Below are 7,111 nucleotides of genomic sequence, written 5' to 3'. Positions count from 1 at the left end.
CTATTTCAGAAATCCGTATCTGCTACCTTGTGACTGGAAGTATACACTGTAAAAAAAGGCAAAATTTGTCACAGTTTTAAACGATTTTATATCAGCCAATTTGACTACAGTATAATTATTTTTTTCCTCTTATGTTAAATGACAGAAAAGTTTTATCAAAACTACATTGCATAACTGGCATCGTAGTACTGATTAGCACCGATTCAGACATCCCGATGAACAAATATGAAGTTCATTTAAACTGTGGTACCTTAAATCCGTCAAGTTACCTCGATAAGCCAGTAACCCTGATTCGTAGCATAGGCCACTGATCACAAGCACTCTGTGTAAACGTATTGTTTAACCGGCGCTGTTGCATTACCAGGGTGAGAGGTTGACTTGCTGGTTAGCTATAAAAACAGACGTTAGTGCAACTCCACATTAATGGTGCGGTCATCATGGCTTATAAATGCTTATTATCGTTCATCATTGTTTGTGTCAGTAACGATAACATAAACAAGGGTAGGCACCAGGAGAACATCATTGGCTCTTGCATCGATTACTTTTCCCGTAACACCCTTTAGATTGTTTCCCTGAAGGGCAGCAAACCGACAATTTCGGTGTGATTGAGCTGATCACGTGTGCATGGGGAGGGAATGCGGACCACATGACCTTCCCGGCGAGCTCAGCACATCCAGCATCGCTTCGCAAATACAATCAAAATGTTTTATCTTTATTCACACTTTTTATCTTTATTCATTATCTCTACGATCTCACTGCTGGACGAATGCCTGGCATTCAGAGCATTCTTTATTAGCCATTTGCCTTTGGATGCAGTTTATTTGCATGCCCCAAAGCTTCCAGGCATCAGTAATTGCTTCCCACGTTACTCCGATCCTGGGGTCTTCTGTAACTGCCCTTTGGGATTACATATATTCAGCATATGCTTTTGTCCGAAGTGATGAGAGTTTGGGGTCAGAGCACTTGGGTCTAAGAGACTTGCTCAAGGGCTTAACAATGTTACGATTACTCTGCCATGGGAGTTGAACCAACAACCAAACTGGCAGAGATGGCCAACCTGCTGAGCTCCACACCCGCTGACGATCTCCTTTTCCTGTCTGCTGCAGTCTCCATGGACCTGAGTCCAGAGAAGCACTCTGAACTTGAGGACATCCGGCTGAGGAAAGGAGCCCTTCTGCTGGAGATCCAGAGGCTGCGGGAGGCGCTGAGAGAGGCCCTCATGGAAGTGGAGGGCCTTGAATCCAGCACCAAACGCAGCCAAATCTTAGAAAAGAATAGGCATGTCGCCATGGGAAGAAAGAAATTCAACATGGACCCTAAGAAGGGTATCCTGTTCATGGTACAAAACAATCTTCTCCGGCACACGTCTGAGGACATCGCCCAGCTCCTATACAAGGGAGAGGGGCTGAACAAAACAGCCATTGGGGATTACCTGGGTGAGAGAGACGACTTCAATATCCAAGTCCTCCAAACATTTCTTGGGCTTCATGAATTCGCAGGGTTCAACCTGGTACAGGCTCTCAGGCAGTTCCTCTGGAGTTTCCGTCTGCCAGGAGAAGCACAAAAGATTGACAGGATGATGGAGGCCTTTGCGCAGAGGTACTGTCAATGTAATCCTGGAGTCTTCCAAAACATTGACACCTGCTATGTACTTTCATTTTCCATAATCATGCTAAACACTAGCCTTCATAATCCAAATGTGTGAGACAAGCCCAGTGTGGACAGGTTCATCTCCATGAATCGAGGAATCAATGATAGAGGCAACCTGCCAGATGATCTCCTCCGAAATCTTTATAAGAGCATAAAGAATGAGCCATTCAAGATTCCTGAAGACAATTGGAACAATCCCTTCTTCAACCCTGACAGAGAGGGTTGGCTCTTCAAACTGGGAGGGGGACGGGTGAAAACATGGAAAAGGCGGTGGTTTATCCTGATGGACAACTGCCTTTACTACTTTAAACATACTACGGATAAGAAACCCAGGGTGATCATTCCGCTGGAGAATCTGAGCATCCGTGAGGTGAAGGATCTCAGGAAGCCTAACTGCTTTGAACTGTACATCCCTAACAACAGCAGACAGCTGATGAAAGCCTGCAGAACGGAGGCGGACGGCCGCCTGGTAGAGGGCAATCATTTGGTGTACCGCATCTCGGCGCCAACCCCTGAGGAGAAGGACAAGTGGATACAGAGCATCACTGCTGCTGTGAGCGCTGACCCTTTTTATGAGATGCTGGCAGTAAGAAAAAAAACGGCTGAATAAATAAATAACGATAAAGACTGTGTGAATATGGTTGGATGTGCTGTTGCAGAAAGTATTTATTTCAGAACAAGGAACTTTGCACAAAGTAATGTTTAACCTTAAGGTAGCATGACCGAATTCCAGGTTTTGTTTTGATGCGACTTATTGTTCACTACAGATTTTATCATGGAAATGCCCTGTCCTTTTTTGTATAAATGTGAAATTAAATGTTATGTGCACTGTATTGCTGATCTTTATGTCAGAGTACCTTTTTTTCTGAGAATCTAACTGCTGTAAATTTGCATCAACATGATTGGGATTGGGATGTAAAAATTATTTTCCATCTTAACCCATATTCTAAGCATATTGATTTCTGTTGTAAATTTTACTTTTACAGCAGTATGATTTAAGACACTAACAGCAATTCATTTTTCAACCAGTAATTGTTAATGTGATAGGAATTGCATTCAACAGCAAATGCGTTCAACTTAACCAAATGTATAAATCTTACATATTCTGATGATTCGACATTCCCCCGACGTCTGTGTGATGTATTTCAGCAACAACACGCAGTTAATGAGATCACTATGCGGAATTTAGCCGACTGTTATTTTACTGATTAGGATATATCACCCAAGATTGGGGTATACTATATATCAAGGGTCAGCAACCTTTTTGAAACTGAGAGCTACTTCACGGGTACTGAGCCATACAAAGGCTACCAGAACAGACTTTACCTAAACTTATCTAAACTTCATGTAGAATAAACACGTTTTAAATGCTTTTTTGGATATTGTCATTTTCAAATCTATATAAATACAAATGTGATTAAAGAAGAATAGCAACAAGATAAAATTAAATTTTAGTCGCTGCCCACTGGTGAGTTGTGGTATTTTTAGAACAGGTCCGTGGGTGACTCATGTGGTTCTTGGGGGCATCCTGGTGCCAGTGGGCACCATGTTGGTGACCCCTGTTCTAAATGGTATGTAGGGTATGCAAACTACACCAACGCTTCTGATGTAGCTACATTTAGGCTTATAGTGGAATAATATAGTGGAAGATTCCTTGCGTGAGTGTCTGAGAGCGTGAAAGTCATGCCAGATGCATGGTAGTCGGCAGCCCTGCTTTCCGTGTGCATCTGTCTCTTACTTTAGGTGGCTAGAGATCCAGCATTACTCAGGATTAGGAGCCACTTGCACTGATAATAATTAGTTTCTTTTTCCCCTTGCAGTCTGCTGCTGTATAACATTATGAAATCAGCCCAAAAATCCGCAACCCATGACCTCCTAATATTTACCCAAAACTATGTTTTCAAAATAGCACAATAGGGCATGAACACCGCAGACCTGGAAACTCTGCTGAGCATTGAGAATCAGCGTGCAAAGGCTCTTAATTTGGATATGTTTGTGAAACATTCTGCTGCACAGCACAACAAAGAAAAACAACTGGTCAGTGATAATGAAAAGTACAATCAGCATTGTTTTAACCATGAGAGTCCAAATGCTTAGATAAATTGTCACTTTTTCAGTGTAAGTATGCTCCTGAGCTCCACGATTCTGAATGATAGTCGGTTTCTCACTGAACCTCCATGCCACTCTGTTAAAATCTCTTGCCACCCCATGTAAAATTTTCTAGATCCACCACTGTGCCAGAGCTAAGACTTAAGAATCTTGAGTATTATTTCAACATAAACTTTGCTTGGGTGCTTCATACTTTAAATTAAATATAAATTATGGCAACGTGCAAAACTATTAAGGAAAATGCAACGTATTTGTTTTTCATTTACGTAATTATATATGTTGATTATGATTCTTTTTAGTTCCACAGTACATGCAGATACTAAAATCCAAGCATGCACTCTTAGGTTAATTGCTATCAGTTTATATAAAGATTTATAGAAATTTCAGTCAGAGACTAGCTTCTGATATAGAAAGAATGTTAAATTTTTTTTGGCCGTGGAATAGTTTTTCAGTGCTGCATGTAGTTTCTCTTTATTGTTTGAATAGGGCACACTTACACATCAACAAGTGTAGTGCAGGTGTGATGTTCTCGCATATGAGAAAATACACGGACAACTTTTATTAAAGAAAACGAAAGGCTTTACTCTCCATACTCCAGTCAATTGCATGCATAGGCCTACTGCCGCATCTCACTTTGCCAACTTACGCTTCCGTGCGGCTCAGGAGGATCTGGCTGCAGAACACTGGAAAGGGGTCCACAGCTCAAGGGGACCACCAGAGGACAGATGGAGTGGAACCGGGAACCAAGGGATTTGCCAGTGACTGGCACTCACTGTTGTTTTCGACTACAATAAAAACAGCTGTACTGGCTAAATAATGAGCATACAAAAAGAAAAAAAGACATGGATAGGAATGAAAAGGTAATTAAAAATAGAAAAACAACTGAAGAGTCATTCACACTGAACACGCGTCTCTGCTCTCAGGACGATGATCCTGCCAACTGCGCCAGACTGCGACAGACCGAACTACAAAACTGTAGACTCAGTGGACAGCTGACTACGCCACCCTAGGAATTTCATTCAGCTTTCCATTGAGACTACAGTTTTGAAGTCTGTTCTGCCAAACAATGTATTAAAAAGTGCAGTGCTATACATGACACTGTAATTAGTTCAATTCAAGAGATGTACTATCAAGTTATAATAGTGTGATTATCATAATCACACAAATATATGAATTCCTCTGATACTGAATTAAACAACCCTTTATGCTGTCCCTTATGTGAATTAGTAAAAATCTCCATAGTCATATGCAATTCCAATTCCCCCTTTTATTTATTTTATGGCAGACAGACAGCAGTGTATTATTATATTATAATTATATTATATTTATTATAATTATATAATTATATAATATTATAATTATTATATATATCATTATATTAGGGTGCCCCTCGCAGAAGGTGTCACGGGAGATCGCGGGCAGAGCGGCGATCGTGCGGAAGGAGCAGGCAGGCAAGCGGGATACGGGAAAACGGGGGTTTATTCGGGGAAACGGGAGCAGGACGGGAAACAGACATTGACAACATCAATGACGGACGAAGGACTCAGGTAAGACACGGACTGAAATAGACAGGACTGAGCAAATGAACTGGATACAGCTGGGTACAATCGGGAGAAAACACGTGGGTAATCAGGGGGCGTGGCACACAGGAGGAGCAGACGAGCCGGGCATGACAGAAGGTAAATTTAATCTTATTTAATTACATTTTCTATATAGCGTCAGATGACAGCAGACGTCATTTACTGTAAGGTTACCTTTACTATAGAAGATATAACAGCTCCCAAAGTTCTTCATCTGGTACAGAAAACATACGCCTGACAGATGTTGAAGTTTATTCCGTCTTTATTCTTCTAGACACTAGAAGAATAAAAACTATAAAATAAACATATTATTAAATTCCTGCATTACATTTAATCTTACAAGACATTCTAAAAGATCCATGATATTACCGCTAAACAGCGGCTCATACATCCCCACAATTCCACTTTTCAATACAAGACAACAAGTAAATACAATAAATATAAATTACCGTGTGCGCCTTCTGACCAAATGCTTAGGAGTTATTACAGATCCTGCCGTGACAAGCCGACAAACCACAAGTTGACTCCATGAATCTCCCAGCATGCATTTACTCCTACCCTATTCCGTCACATGACCATGTATTCAAGGGTTAACACGGATCAATTAAATAGTCAGCAGAGGGCACTGGCATACATTTCACAGTATACATTCTATATTAAATCAAACCAGCAAAAGGTGATTATAAAATAACCGTCTTAGCGACAGTTACAGAGTGGCGTAGTCACCCTTTCGCTCTATAGCGCCCCCTACCCCTACTACGTTTATAATTATAATAATTGCCTCATGTGCAGTTACGCTGGTTAAATTACCTGGAAATGTTATTAACTGCACATTCTCCTAGAAACTAACAACGGTGCTCACTCAGGTATATTTATAATGGTCAGAAAGCTGATGTAAAGTCTGATATAGTGCTGAATGTGTTATTTTGTAGACAGTAATAGGTTTAATTAATTTTATATTCCATTACTGTAGAAAGCTATACTTGCTTACTTAAGGCATTTTGCGTTATTAATGTGTGATTTAAATGCAGGTAGTTTTATTACAGTCAGCTTTTATTCACAGTGAGTAGCTTGTCATCATGAAGAGGAAGTGTGACAATCGTGAGGTTTTGGGCAACCACAGAAAAGCAGGAAAGTAAGTAGAGACAGTGAGATAATTAGTGCCAGTCAGATGATAGACGTATACAGTATGTGAGTCAAAGGTTCTTCATATATTAATCATCCCATTCAGGTAACAAATCCTTAGAAATCCATTCCTGAGCATCATGCCAAGAAACACCACTTGTTTACTGATAACTGCTTTCATGTAAACTCTGCTGTGCTGAGAGTAAAGATGAAGAGGGAGAGACAGCAAGAGGCTGCTGACGGCAGACAATGCAGGCGACATGGAGGGGAGTGAGAAAAGGAGCAAATATTGATGGTTAAGAGTGAATAATGACGTCACAGCAGCCTGATCCTGATGTTAGTTTAATATGCTTCTTAGTTTGGCCTGTGGTGTGTATTTCAGATACAGCATTTAATCAGGGAGACTGAGTGTGAGTCAATGGCAGAGAGAGAGAGAGAGAGAGAGAGAGAGCAGACAGGCAGATGAAGATGAAGGTGTATTAGGGAGGAGGGGGGAGGAGCTTGGACCTTCACCAAATCAGCCAAATGTAAATGTCACGTCTATCAAACAGGAGACCCTGCTTTCAGGAGAAATGGTTTAAAGATCACACTGGGGTCCATTACAGCCCCCCTCGTCTTAAGGGGGGTTCTTTGTTTCTACTGTGCAA

General features: G+C 41.1%; 1 pseudogene; it reads left to right on the top strand.

The window, feature by feature from the left end:
• Nucleotides 1-892: 892 nt before the first annotated feature.
• Nucleotides 893-2,289, top strand: LOC125722558 (cytohesin-2-like; annotated as a pseudogene).
• Nucleotides 2,290-7,111: the final 4,822 nt, after the last annotated feature.

The sequence above is a fragment of the Brienomyrus brachyistius genome, unplaced genomic scaffold, assembly GCF_023856365.1.
Source record: "Brienomyrus brachyistius isolate T26 unplaced genomic scaffold, BBRACH_0.4 scaffold40, whole genome shotgun sequence".
Classification (NCBI taxonomy): Eukaryota; Metazoa; Chordata; class Actinopteri; order Osteoglossiformes; family Mormyridae; genus Brienomyrus; species Brienomyrus brachyistius.
The sequence above is the reverse complement of the archived record's forward strand: the minus strand, read 5'-3'. Positions and strand labels throughout refer to the sequence as shown.